Genomic DNA, 15001 nt, shown 5'->3' with positions numbered 1-15001 from the left:
TGACTTCTGGCCGAAATCAGACCGCCATGTTGATTCGTTAGCTCCTGCACGCATTTTGTTCTCTCCTTGTTTCTCTCCGTGTTTCTTGTCTGCGTATCTTTCTGTTGAAGAGCGTAGGCTTGAAACATAAAAGACTTGTTTTATTTCTATTCCTGAGCGCCATATTAATACAATTGTTTGTTTGTACTCCACCTGCCTTCGTATCTTGTTTATTTTTGTAAAGCTTCCGTTATATATATATATATATATATTATATATATATATATATATAATATATTATATATATATATATATATATATCATCATCATCATCGTTTAACGTCCGCTTTCCATGCTAGCATGGGTTATATATACTCTCTTTTACTCTCTCTTTACTCCTTAATCCGAAAAAAAAGCACACTGTAAGATGTATATACTAAAAATGGGGAAGGCCAGTTTATGGGATGACCTTAGGTTTCCCATTCATAAAGGGTTTAGCTTTATGGCATATTTTCAGATCCCAAAAACCTGTTGGCCCATGACCTCTTAAAAATATGGAGGGGAAAATGCCTCACTGCTCAAAGGTAACAATTGGGGATTATCTTCCTTTGCTGTTGATTATTGACTTCTGGCTGTGTTGGTTTCTTGCGGGCTCCAGAAGGCTAGCAGGAAACTCCTGAAATGAAAATATGGATTGAAAATCTCCGTTCTGGAGTTAAGTATGTTCCCTGGTTCAAGTGAGTTTTTTTAGGATTCTCACACAATCAGCTATGCATAACTTGCAATGCTTCATCCCATTGATGTGGGGGCTTGGGTTCTCGAGGATTTTCCATGTGATCAAGTATGGAATCCCATCAGCTCTTAGTTACCAGATATGGCTGGCCAGTGATGTTACATATCTCCTTTGTGGAACTTTGAAGGAGGACCTGTGGTTGGAGAGATGTTGCCTGAAAGAGTTTCTGGAACATCCAACGTATCTTTGTGTGCATGTGTTGTCAGTGCTGTACCTCCTGGTGTTGTTGTTGTTGTTGCCACTGACACTGTTGTTGTTGGAGCTGGGACTGCTGTTGTTGGTGACACTTAGGAACATCCTTAACTTGAGAATGGAGATTTTTGGGCCATGTTTACATTTCAGAAGGTTCCTTCTAGCCTTCTGGAGACTGCAAGATGGCAGCAGAGTTGGAGGTTGATAGCCATGAGCAAAGGAAGATAATCCCCTTTGGGTAGTGAGGCATTTCCCCCTCCATATTTTTAAGAGGTCATGAGCCAACAGGTTTTTTGGGACCTGATGATAAACCTTTTATGGACAGGAAACCTAAGGTCATTCCATAAACTGACCTTCCTCATTTTTAATATATATCATCATCATCATCATCATATATATATATATATATATATATATAAATATATAGATTCAAAATAATAAGGGTGAAAAATTGAATATTAATTTGATTAATATCAATATTAATTTGATTCAGAAAAATTATATTACATACATATAAGAGGGATGACCACCAAGTGGACATCTATTATGCTAGAAGTCGACCCCCTATGGTCTTACCACTAAGAAAGGAATGTTCTCAAGAAAACTCAGCAAACGTCAGAACATAAGCAAGCAAGACTAATGAAAATGTATCTTTTCATTAGCTCTGCTTGCTTACGTACTGGCGTTTACTAAATTTTCTTGAGAACATTCCTTTCTTAGTGGTAAGGCCATAGGAGGTCGACTTCTAGCATAATGGATGTCCACTTGGTGGTCATCCCTCTTATATGTATATATATATATATAAAATATTATTGATCACACTTACATAGTGTATGTGTTTTCTTTATGTGCTCATTTGCTGTGGGATACTATTCTGGGAAAGCTCCCTGCATGACGCCTAGCGTTAAGGAACACTGAATGTCCAAGACCAGGCGAGGCAACTTGCCTTGAGATGATCGGAAATGATAGCTATCAATATTTTGCCATATATTTCAACATATATGCAAGTAGTGCGAAGTCTGTTTGCATATATGTCCCAGACTGGTGATACTGATGAAATGAACTTGACCTTCTTTGGAGCAGGCAAGGAGGGGTGTTTCCACTGCATGGATTGTCTCTTCGTCTTTAGCTCAAACTGATAAACCCAACACTCATCCTGGCTTAGGAAACATTCAAGGAAACCAGCTGAATCTGCTCCAAACAATGTCAGATTTTCTTGAGATGTGATCAATCTAATACACACTTTATCTGATGTCAGAAGACGTGACACCCACCAAGTAGAAACCTTTGTTATGCCAAGTTCATTATACAAAATATTCTCAACTCTGTCATAGGATATACTAATATTTGATTAATTGTCAATCGCCTGTCATCCATCATCATGTGTGAACAATTAATGTTGGTGTTGTAAATTGATAGGTTATTCACATCACAGAACTCCAGTAACCTTGTTCCCTCTTCATTTCAGGAACCAATTCCATGGCCCCTATATACACCATGGAACATACCTGGCTGCTGCCCAACATGTCCATTGAAATCACTAGCTATGAAGATGAGATAATTGTCATTTATATTTGAAGTAGCCTGCAGAAAGATATCTTAAGAGTGATCCTTTTGTTCATTTGGTACACTCACTTGGGGCACATAGGCAAAGATAATTGTTGCTGTACTATTCTGCAAAGCTAGCTTCAGCTTAAGCACTCTATTACACACTCTGACTACCTCTATAACATTATAAACCCATTTTTCTGCAAGACCTATGTGTCTTGCTTGAGGGGAGCTACAGCCTAGTGTGTGTATCTAGAGCCTGGCTTTCAAAAATAATTACACTAAAAATAAGATAAATAGTAGTAAAACAGTTTGGCTTATTATTCCATACGAGAGTGAAATTAAATCTTATCTCCCATTGCAGTTTCGTGAAGCTATTATTAGGAATTTTCCAAAGAATTCTAGGTATTACTCTATTATCAACTCACATATGGTTAGGATTCGTTTTTCCAACACAAAAAATCTCTTACAAATTATCTCTTCACATAATAACAACCTGTTAAATATTAATACATTTACTAATACTAACATTAATTTAGCTAATACCATCCATCCCTCTAGAAATATTAATAACAAGGTTATTGTATCTGAAGTCAATTGCAACAGAATTAAGTTTATGTCAAGTAACTCTAAAATTAGAAATTCTATATACCAGTGTAAAATTATTACTCATAATAAAGTACAATTTTACATTGGAAGCATGTCGTTACAGTTATCTAAAAGAATTTCTATCCATTACTCAACATTTAGGGATAGGGACAAACGTAACAGTACTGGGCTCAATAAATTAATTTGGGATCTAAAAGACCACAATGAACAATTTAATTTAGAATGGTTGATTCTCTCAATCTCTATACCTCATGACAAAGGCAAGGAATTCTGTCTTCTGTGTAATTCTGAACTATTTTTCATTATTTTTTCTAAAAATCCCCTAGTAAACACAGTTATAGAGCATGCATACCAATGTAAACATTGGCAAAAACACACCTTTAGTTCATATAAGTAATCTCTATTATTATATATAATTTAAACATTAATTTTCTTTTTATATTTAACATTCACTAAAAGAACATATATTTTCCTAGTTTATACGGTTTTATTTAATATACATATAGTCATATATTTCTCATTTATTTAACTTTTCCTTAATTTATCCCTCCTCTTTCTATAGGCTACTTCTGACGTTATATCATATAACGTTTTTTCAAACAATATTAATAGCGTTCAGTAAATCACTATACATATCCATCATTTTCTGTTAAAATGTCTTATTGACAAGTTTCATTTCTTCACTTACCTGAAGAGAAGATTACATTGTTTTACACCATTTTATTCCTTTGCAATAATATCAGTGATATCTTCGAAACATGTGTCGGAAGTAAAAGTATTTGAATTACACCTGCGTTAAACTCCATTTATTTTATTTATTATATATATATATATATATATATATATATATATAATATATATATATTAATATATATATTATATATATATATATAATATATATATATATATATATATATAATATATATATATATACACATACATATACATATGTACATATATATATACATACATATGTATACTGTATATAGATATATAGATATATGTGTGTGTATATTTTACATATATATATAATATATATATATATATATATATATATATATATATATATATATATATATATAGGTATATGTGTGTGTGTATATGTATATGTATATCTATGTGTGTACCTACCTACCAACATAATGGCCGTCCACTCGTGACCGAGGAAGACCACTGCCAACCTTCAGGAACATTGTGCACTCTAGGACTAACTTATATTTTGCATTTGCGGCTCCGTTGGTGGCTAATGAGCCCTGCTCTTGACAAGCATACATGACTGCAAATATTGCAGACCAAGCTTTCCCCATTCACTATACGAGCCGTGCGCTTTCGCACAGCTCGCTTAAGTTCTTCATGCTGGATATGTGCTCTCTCAAAAGTGTCGATCCCCTCCTTAACCTGCTTCCTCCATCTGTGGCGATGACATGCATTGTTCTCCCAGTCAGTGTCCTGTATATCAAAAGCCTTTAACGAGGACTTGACACAGTCCTTAAATCGTAGCCTTGGTTTCTGCCGGAGTCTCCTTCCATTCACAAGTTCTCCATAGAGCATCTGCTTAGGAATCCTTCTATCCTCCATTCTAATAAGGTGTCCAGTCCAACGCAACCGGTGCCCGTGTACCATCGCCTCAATACTCAAGATATCAGCTGTCCTCAGGATATGTACATACATATATACACACATATATATATATGGTGGGCTTTTTTTTCAGTTCCTGCTATCATATCTATTCACATGGATTTGTTTGGCCCTGGGCTATAGTAGAAGACACTCAAGGTGCCTATCCCTGTCTGTATATGTATGTGTGTGTGTGTGTATGTGTGTGTGTGTGTGTGTGTGTGTGTGTGTGTGTGCATTTTACCTAACTCTGAAGTATATTGTGATCTTTAAACACTATACATTTATAGAGGGATTTTTTCTGGGCATAAAGCTGCAGCTTAAGGTTTTTCAATGATATATATACATTAAGTACATTAGATTGATAAAGATTTTACTATAGAGCAGCTTCTATTGCATAGTTTGACTTTTGTTCTGTTTGTATGGTGTCTTTGCAAACCATCATATATCATATAAACTATCTCTATATACTTCAGACTGGCTGGTTTCATTTCATTTCAGAAGTAACACAAGTATGTGACATTATTAAACCAAAAAAAAAAAAAAAAAAGAAAAATACATATCTGTTGCTCTTGCAGGATCTTCTGGAGTGATTCTGTTGTGCTTAGCTCTAAAGTATATTGTGAATTTTTAATGCAATTAATCTATAAAAGGATTTTTCCCAGATGAAACCCACCAGAGATTATATATACTGTAAATTCTTGAGTATAATCCGCAATTTTTTCCCAAAATTTAAAGGTCAAAATCTCTAGTGCTTACTATGTACGAGGCTAAAAATGAAAAATATTTTCTAAGCAATGTTCTAGTCTCTATTTGCTACCCAGCAATGTTTATTCAGACACATTTTGTGCTGTCGGGCGTGAAAATACCTTAAGCTAAGCCTGAAAGCAATGAAGTCATAAAAGAATCATCCATAACTTGCAGTAAGCAACATTTATTAAAATAAAAGTATTCAGAACACAGAATAACATGTAACAAAAACAATTTGCAAACATATTTACATTCCCATATAACAGTTAAGAACATCACCATTATTACATTACGCATGCGCAGAAGTATTTGTTTGACTAGGTGCTGCTGGCTTAATTATGCATGACTCAAGTTAGAGAAGTGGTGTATATTATACACAATGTTTAGATATTTTAGAGGTACAGCCCCCTAAAAATCCCTTGCATATAATACTCAAGGGCAGACTATACTCGAGGATTTATGGTGTGTATATGTGTGTGTGTGTGTGTATGTGTGTGTGTAAAACAGGATTTTTCTAGTTTCCATCTACCAAATCCACTCACAAGTGTTTGGTTGACTTGGAGCTACAGTACAAGATACTTGCTTAAGGTGCCAGACAGAGAAACTGAACTCAGAACCGTGTAGTAAGGAAACTAACTTCTTACCACATGGCCACACCCATCAAAGTTTGATCGTAGGTGATCTACTTCTAGCATACGGCCCAACCACCTAGTGGTTTTGCCCTTCAAATATACACGTATTACAATTTTCTCTGATTTTTCAGATTTTTGTATGCTAGGCTACTGGTTTTAAATTGATATTATTAAATTAATATTCAATTTATCTCCTTATTATTTAAATTATACATACATATATATATATATATATATATATATATATATATATATATTATATATATATATATATATTTATATATATATATATTTATATATATATATTCAAAATGTGACCGCGTGTGGACTGTTGACGATTTTTTTCCCTCTGTCTTCCCTTCTCTGGATCTTTCCTTCTCCCATGTTTCTGACGAAATGTTAAACCCTCCTTCTTTCCTGAGCGTCCAATAATACTATATTTGTTCCACATCCTAGCGTTGTTGTGTTTTCATGTTTTGATTAACTTTATATATATATACATACATACACACACACACACATATATATATCGTTTTTACGTCCTGTTTGAGTTACATTTTTTTCTTTCTTTGTTTTTACCCCTCTGCAAAATAATTTTATTTTAATTCTCTCGCAGGAAGGGCTAGTTTTACAAGTCGTGTTCTGTCTTACCTTCGAAACACTCTAGAGTTGAACTAGAGACAGCTGATGAAGGGGATTTTTCCTTGTGTAGTTTGTCTTGTACTCTGTTTTTCTGTTGTAAAAAAATGGTTTGTTCCATGCTTGTTTTTCTGTTTTCGTTTCTCGTTGAGTTCTACGTCTAGTTGTGGTGTCCTGTACTCACGTATATATATTTATATATGCATGTATATATACATGTAGATGTAGGTACGTACATATATGTTTGTATGTATGCATATATTTTATTTATTACACTATTGTTTGACAGCGCCCTCGCGTCGATTCGATTCGTTCGTTTCATTCCGTTCTTATTCTCCAAGTACTGTTTTGTATATATATATATATATATATATAGTGTAATAAATAAAATATATGCATACATACAAACATATATGTACGTACCTACATCTACATGTATATATACATGCATATATAAATATATATACGTGAGTACAGGACACCACAACTAGACGTAGAACACAACGAGAAACGGAAAAACCATTTTTTTACAACAGAAAAACAGAGTACAGGACATACAACACAAGGAAAAATCCCCTTCATCAGCTGTCACTAGTTCGACTCTAGCGTGTTTCGAAGGCAAGACAGAACACGACTCGCCAAACTAATCCTTCCTGCGAGAGAATTAAAATAAAATTACCTCGCAGAGGGGTAAAAACAAGCAAGAAGAAAATGTACCACAAACAAGACGTAAAAACGATACAAATAAAACTACAAAATAAAATACAAGATAAAAATACGTGTACAAGAAAATACAATACGAGAAATAAAAATAAACAAGAAAACAAACGAAAAGGCCTTTTTCTGGCTTAGACGGAGGAGATTCTGGCAGCGCATGGGAACACAAATGTGTGTCTTTACAGTTTGAAGGCCGTGTGTAAAAGGAAGTAGTTTTGGCTAGCAGTGACAAAGATGAGGAGGAGTGAGAGAGAGAGAGATAGAGGAAGACAAGCGGCTGAGAGAGAGAGATGAGGAAGAGTGAGAGAGAGAGAGAGAGATAGAGAGAGAGAGAGAGAGAAGGGAAGGTAAAGCAAAGAGATAAGGAATTTCGCGTCATAATTATATATAAAACAGTACTGGGAGAATAAGAACGGAACGAAGCGAACGAATCGAATCGAACCGACGCGAGGGCGCTGTCAAACAATAGTGTAATAAATAAAATATATGCATACATACGAACATATGTACGTACCTACATCTACATGTATATATACATGCATATATAAATATATATATACGTGAGTACAGGACACCACAACTAGACGTAGAACTCAACGAGAAACGAAAACCATTTTTTTACAACAGAAAAACAGAGACGTAGAACTCAGCGAGAAATGAAAACGGAAAAACCATTTTTTTACAACAGAAAAACAGAGTACAGGACATACTACACAAGGAAAAATCCCCTTCATCTATATATATATATATATATATGTATACGCACGCACGCGCACACACACACACACACACACACACACACACACACACACACAACACACACACACACACACACACACACACACATACACACATACATACATACATACATACATACATACTTCGCTCTTTGCCTTATGAAGTCATACGATAACTTCGTTTCACAGTTGTTTACAATATATACAAACCGTGTGGAGGGAGGTTTGTATTCTTTATAGCTATTGATCGATCCTGTTCACATGTTTTTTGCGAATTTTTTTTTGTTGTTGTTTGTTGTTCAAGGGCGAAAAAAGGAAAATACAAAAAAATTAAATGGCAACTGATGTCGCTGAAGTGGTACAAAACAAAGAGTAAACAAGGAGGGAATAAAAAAAATAGTGTCAAATGAACAATTTACTAATCAACAAATTCAGTCAATAACAAAATAATCGTGGGAAAGTTTAAAAAATAATAAAATCTAAAAAAAGCATAAGGCTGTTTTTCTCATTTGTCGAAATGTAAATGGCTGCCGTCGTACTTCCTTCGCATTCTCTCTCTCTCTCTCTCTCTCTCTCTCTCTCTCTTTCTCTTTCTCTCTCTTTCTTTCTCTTCTTTCTTTCTTTCTCTCTGTCTCTTTTGGTTTTTTTTCTCCATACATTTTGATCAAGAATACCGAGTAAAAGATGTTTGCTTCGCAATTACGAGGTTTTAGCCACAACTCTTGTGAACGAAAGTGAGTCGACAGAAACAATGGAAACGTACTTGTATTTCAAAGAACCAGATATGGTGTCACGCTGGGAATTACAAATAAAAGTATCTTAGGCCCAAGAATGACTGAGTGGTAAGTAGCTTGCTTACCAACCACATGGTTCCAAGTTCAGTTCCACTGCGTAGTATCTTGGGCAAGTGTCTTCTACTATAGCCTCGGGCCGACCAAAGCTTTGTGAGTGGATTGGTAGATGGAAACTGAAAGAAGGCCGTCATATATATATAACTAAGGGATTAGCAAAAAGTTGCTTCACTACATACCGAAAATTTAGAAATAGCAGTCAAAAACTACTAATTCTTTTACTACAATATATCTCCACAGACAGTAATACTCGTTATTTTTTTTTCTTTTTGCCTATGTGAGTTGCGAGTATTATTGTCTGTGGAGATATATTATTATTGTATACGTGTTTATTGTGTGTCTGTTGGAAATATTCGCAGCCACTTTAATATGGCTGTCCGTTTGAGCGGACTCTACTGCAATTTTTTAACCCCTAAAGGAGATGTTTTTAACTAGCTAAAGATGTCCTTTTGGAGTTACAAAATTGCAGTAGAGTCCTCTCGAACGGACAGCCACGTTAAAATGGCTACGAATATTACTTGTCAGTACAACTACTGTATTGATCTCTAAGAGAGATTTTAGAACTAGCATTTCTGCTTCTTGTAAAATCAGCGACTCTGTGTTCGCTTTAAGTATATATATTGCGTGCAGAAGCGAGCAACTATCATCTCTAGCAGACAAGGAGGAGGGGACGTGGTGGTCCTACTCAGGAAGACCTTGGACTTACAGGTAAGTACATTCTTTCTGGACCCAGAAGGTAAGCTGGTCATCCTAGATGTGACCCACGAGAGTAAACAGGCCTTCAGATTGGTAGCTGTCTATGCTCCTAAGGAGTGTAGGCAATCTGGTTTTTATCGAGACCTAGAGCACTTTCTAGTGACGTCAAAAACAGTAGTTCTGTTAGGATACTTTAGCACTATCCTCGATGCATGGGTGGATAGTGTTGGCTCGACTGATAGGAGCGGAAATCACGGCCTCAAGGGTCTACTAGAGAGCTATAATCTAGTAGACTATTACAGACTGGATGAGCCGAACGTTCCACAGTGGACGGCTCACACAGATCTTATATAGACAGGTTATTCATTAGAGAAAGAGATAGGAATACTTTTAGTTGTCCACAATTTTGTATTGTACCTTACACGGATCACAAATTTGTGACGTGTAAAGTGCATATAGATATATGTCATAGACAGGGACCCGGGTACTGGAAGATGAACAAGTTTATTTTGGCTTGAGAAGCCTTCTGTGCCTGGATTAAGGATTTAGTACAGAGGGCACTATGTGACGCCATCATTAATAATGGATGGTGGCATGCCCTCAAGAGAGACATTCGTTTAGAGTCTACTAGATTTAACAATCAGCTAAGTTTAGATAGATCTAGAATAGAAAGGGAACTAGTTAAGAATGAAGTGCTGACGGCGAGAACGGTCTTGTACCGTCACCTCAAAGCCAAAAACGAAAGCTGCAGAGTTAGAGCTAAGCTACGTGCATTGAGCTGAGAAGGTATTAACGTTGCCGGATGGGCCCGTCGTGTGGAGTTTCAGAGGGGCAAAAAAGCCTCTATAAAGTCTTTAACTGACAAACTATGGTCAGGAAAAGATGCAAAAGACCTTTCACCAGTATTTCGCCCGGTTGTTTGGGTAGAGCGACGCGCTCGAGCATGGGGAGTCCCTAAAGGGCTCCCTCACCGGTGGACCTCGACTCTCGGCACGTGAGGCGGAATGCTGTGAAGGACCGATTACACCTGTGGAAGTCAAAGAGGTGTTGGCTGAGTGTATCGGGGCCAAGTCGTCAAAGCTGGATGTTCTACCCTATGCATGCCGGACTTGTTCGGGGACCTGCTCGCCGGCGTCTACACAAACTGACAAAAGAATGGGAGGATTCCCAGCTCTGTGAGTCGGGAGTGGTGACGCTGATCCAGAAGGACCCGAGCAAGGGGGACAGTATAAATAATTACAGGTCCATAATTCAACTCAATGTAGAGTTAAAGAATTTAGCCAAAGTGTTAGCAACAAGGTTGACGTGTGTCGTGGAGAATCTTATAGGGAAGGAGCAGACATGCGCCATTCCAGGCAGGACAATCTTCACCTTATACACTACACATTAGACAGGTTGGGTAAATTAACCGGCAAAAGTGGGGCACTTGTCCATTTAGACTAAAGTAAAGTGTTTGATAGGGTAGACCACCAGTACCTGGTGGCAGTCCTCGAAGCGTCTGGGCTGGGCCGGGACTTTCGTAGGTGGATCTCCGCAATGTAAAACAGCATCCAATCCACCGTCCAGATAAACGGCTACCTGTCGGAGCCGTTTTCGATCAAGTGCTCAGTTCGTCAAGGTTGTCCCCTGTTTCCGCTTCTGTACGTGTTGTCTTGAGCCATTACTGCAGAAGTTGGAGAATTTGGGACGCACCCCCAATGAAATCGGATGCGGTAAGTCGGTCTCTGTTTATGCGGATGACGTCACCGTCACCGTGTCCAATGAGGCTCAGCTACTTTGTGTAGAGGGCGCTATCAAAGGATACGAGGCGGTGGCAGGGGAAAAAGTTAACAAGGACAAGTCCATTGGCTTGCGTCTCGGCACCTGGAGGGGCAAGTCGATATTGTCCATTGTCGTGGGTCACTGGACAGATGGTCATGTTAATTTGCTTGGAGTTTGATTTGGACCAGACTCCCAGACGGAGAAGAATTGGATTGACGTGGCAGATTGGATGGAGGCCCTAGTCCGGACTTGGTCTGGATGGGCTCTGTCCCTGAAAGGAAGAGCGGAGGTGGTACAGGTGTTTATTGCAATTGTAATCACCCACTGCCTTACCCCGACTCGTGTCTAAGCAGGTTGGACAGCCTTCTCTTCCGCTTGATGTGGAAGGAAGGAAAGCCACTTGTGAGGCGCTCCGTTGGCTGCCTGGAACCGCTAAAGAGTGGGTTAGGGATGCTCTGGTTAATGATGTGCAGACATGCGCTGAGGCTAAGGCATCTCTGGCTCTACCTGGAAGATGACCAAGTGTGGAATCCGCTGGTGGAGGAATTCTTTTCGTGACCAGCTTCTTTGGAGTGATTTAAACCCGGTTTCATTAAAAGACGGAATCTGACTGAGTGGCAAAAGGAGTGTGAAAAGGCACTCGTGCTAATCCACAAGGATTATTTTTATGTATTTGTGTACATTTAAACTAATTAAATATTATTTTACGGAATAATAGAATTAAAATTTCTTTGATTAAACCCTTTCTAACATGGAAGTATCCAAAGAGCATTTGAGGCACTTAATGCTTTATAAGTACAAAAAAGGAAACTCTGCAGCCGAAGTGACTCGAAACATACACTCAGCTTATGGGAAAGAACGCTTGAATGAAAGAACTTGCAGAAGATGGTTTGCAAAATTCAGAGGAAGTGGCGATTTCAGCCTTGAAGATAAAGATCGAACAGGACGTCCAGTTGAGTTTGATGATAAGCTCCTTGAGTCATTACTTAAAGAAAATCTTGCAATATCAGTTGAAGAATTGGCAATAAAGCTTAGTTCAAACCATACAACTGTTCATCGTCATCTTCAACAACTTGAAAAGGTTCCTAAACTCGGAAAATGGATGCCTCATGAATTGTCCAAAAGCATCCGCAAATCCCGAGTTGACATCTGCTCTTCTCTCCAATCTCGCAAACTCATTTCACCCTTTTTGGATAGACTTGTGACTGGTGACGAAAAAAATGGATCTTCTATCGAAACGTCGTAATCAGTGGCTTGGGGGCGGAAAATGATGCTCAACCACAACCGAGAAGAGAAAGTTTCTTCTCTCTATCTGGTGGGATTGCAAAGGAGTAATTCACTTTGAATTGTTGCCACCTAATGCAACAATCAATACTCAAGTCTACTCTCAGCAATTAGAGCGTTTGAAACAAGCTTTGAAGAAAAAAAGACCCGCTTTAATGAATCAAAAAGGAGTGACGTTTCACCAGGACCCCTCACTGTAAAGATCACATCACAGAAGATCGAAGTGCTTGGTTGGGAAAAAATTTCTCATCCACCTTATTCTCCTGGCCTTGCTCCTTCAGACTACCTTTTGTTTCGTAGTTTACAGAATCATAGAATCATTTGGGGGACATAACTTTCGCAAGCCAGGAGGACATCGAAACTAACATTTCAGAGTTCTTCGCTTTGAAACCAAAAGAGTTTTACATTGATGGGATTAAACAGTTTGTAAATTGATGGAAGGAAGTCATAGATAATCAGGGAAAGTACATTGATGATTAAATTTCAATTAAATATAACATTTGATCACTTGTTTACTTTATTCAAACTTCGGACAGAACTTATGGGATGGCCTGATATATATATATATATATATATTATTAGTGAATTGAAGAAATGGAGTTGAACGAAGATTGAACAGAAATCGTTTTATTGCATTCTACACGTGTTTCGAAAGGCACAATTTACCAAATTCCGATTGAATAAGGAGACCATATTGTGTCTTTCTCTTCAGGAAGAAATAGGAAATCCGTTGGAAAAAACAAAAACAGAACAGAGGCGGAGCAAAACAAATCGAACGAGGCTCCTAAGAGCCCATGGCCAAACTGTTTATCAATGTATGTTGAAAACTGGTGGTGGGTGCGTTGAAGGTTTTAACGGGTCAGGCAGCGGTCATCCCGGTGGGTGGGAGCACAGGGTGCTTAGATGTTCTTTGTGACCGAGACTAAAGTTCTGACTATTTAAAGAATATTAGGTGTATTATATGGGGCGAGACAAAATCTACTTAGAAACATGTGTGTGTGTACTGTTCTATGTGTTCGTATGTGCGTTTGATCACGTGGCCGTCAGTTGGTAAACAGCCCTACACAATGGTCACTGCTATAAAATCCGTCGGGTGGCAGTGACCATTGTGTAGGGCTGTTTACCAACTGACGGCCACGTGATCAAACGCCCCATATAATACACCTAATATTCTTTAAGTAGTCAGAACTTTATGGTCTCCTTATTCAATCGGAATTTGGTAAATTGTGCCTTTCGAAACACGTGTAGAATGCAATAAAACGATTTCTGTTCAATCTTCGTTCAACTCCATTTCTTCAATTCACTAATAATATTAAAATTCAATTATCCGCACCAACGCACGGTTGCAACACCATATGGTTGTACCTCCAACCGTGCTGTCTTCTGCTGTGATTTTTGCTACCAAGGTATCGGTTAAACTTTTGATTAATCTGCAACAAGATTATTCATCTTTCTATTTCACAATATATTTATATATATATATATATATATATATATATATTATATATATATATATATATATATATATATATATATATATATATATATATATATATAATATATATATGTGTGTGTGTGTGTGTTGTGTGTGTGTGTGTGTGTGCATGTGAGTATGTGTGTGTGTGTGTGTGTGTGTGTGCATGTGAGTATGTGTGTGTGTGTGTATAATACAAATAAGAAAATGGAGAAACAAATGTAGTTTGTTCATCAACTTTCGGATATTAGAATGTTGGATTATTTATTTATTCATTTAACAAAATGAGAACCTCAATAGCATACATATATATCTTATAATTCAATACATATATAAGAATACAAATTATAAAAGTCATAATATAAATTATTGAAATCATTAAAATTACTTCTTACAGCTGTTTCAGCCTATGGCTAAAAGTAGTTAATTTTATTTCTATTGCCTATAGTTGTCAACATAATCTACGAAATAAAAATTTTAAATAAAAAATTTTGAATAAAAAGAAAAATGTTCTCTAGTCGGTAAATTGACTGCTGTAGTTTATTAACTGCAGGGTAATTTCCGATCTCAGCGCGCCAAAGATACACATAAATATAATTTGTGGAACTTTATACATGCTGGATTTCGGTCGAGCGTTCTGTATCAAGTTCTGCAAATTGTGTTTTGTAAACGACAGATTATGCTGATGATCTTGCAGATGTTTGCGTATCCATATACGTAAA

The sequence above is a fragment of the Octopus sinensis genome, linkage group LG3 (genome assembly GCF_006345805.1).
Source record: "Octopus sinensis linkage group LG3, ASM634580v1, whole genome shotgun sequence".
In the NCBI taxonomy this organism is placed as follows: domain Eukaryota; kingdom Metazoa; phylum Mollusca; class Cephalopoda; order Octopoda; family Octopodidae; genus Octopus; species Octopus sinensis.
Note: the sequence above shows the minus strand (reverse complement) of the source record.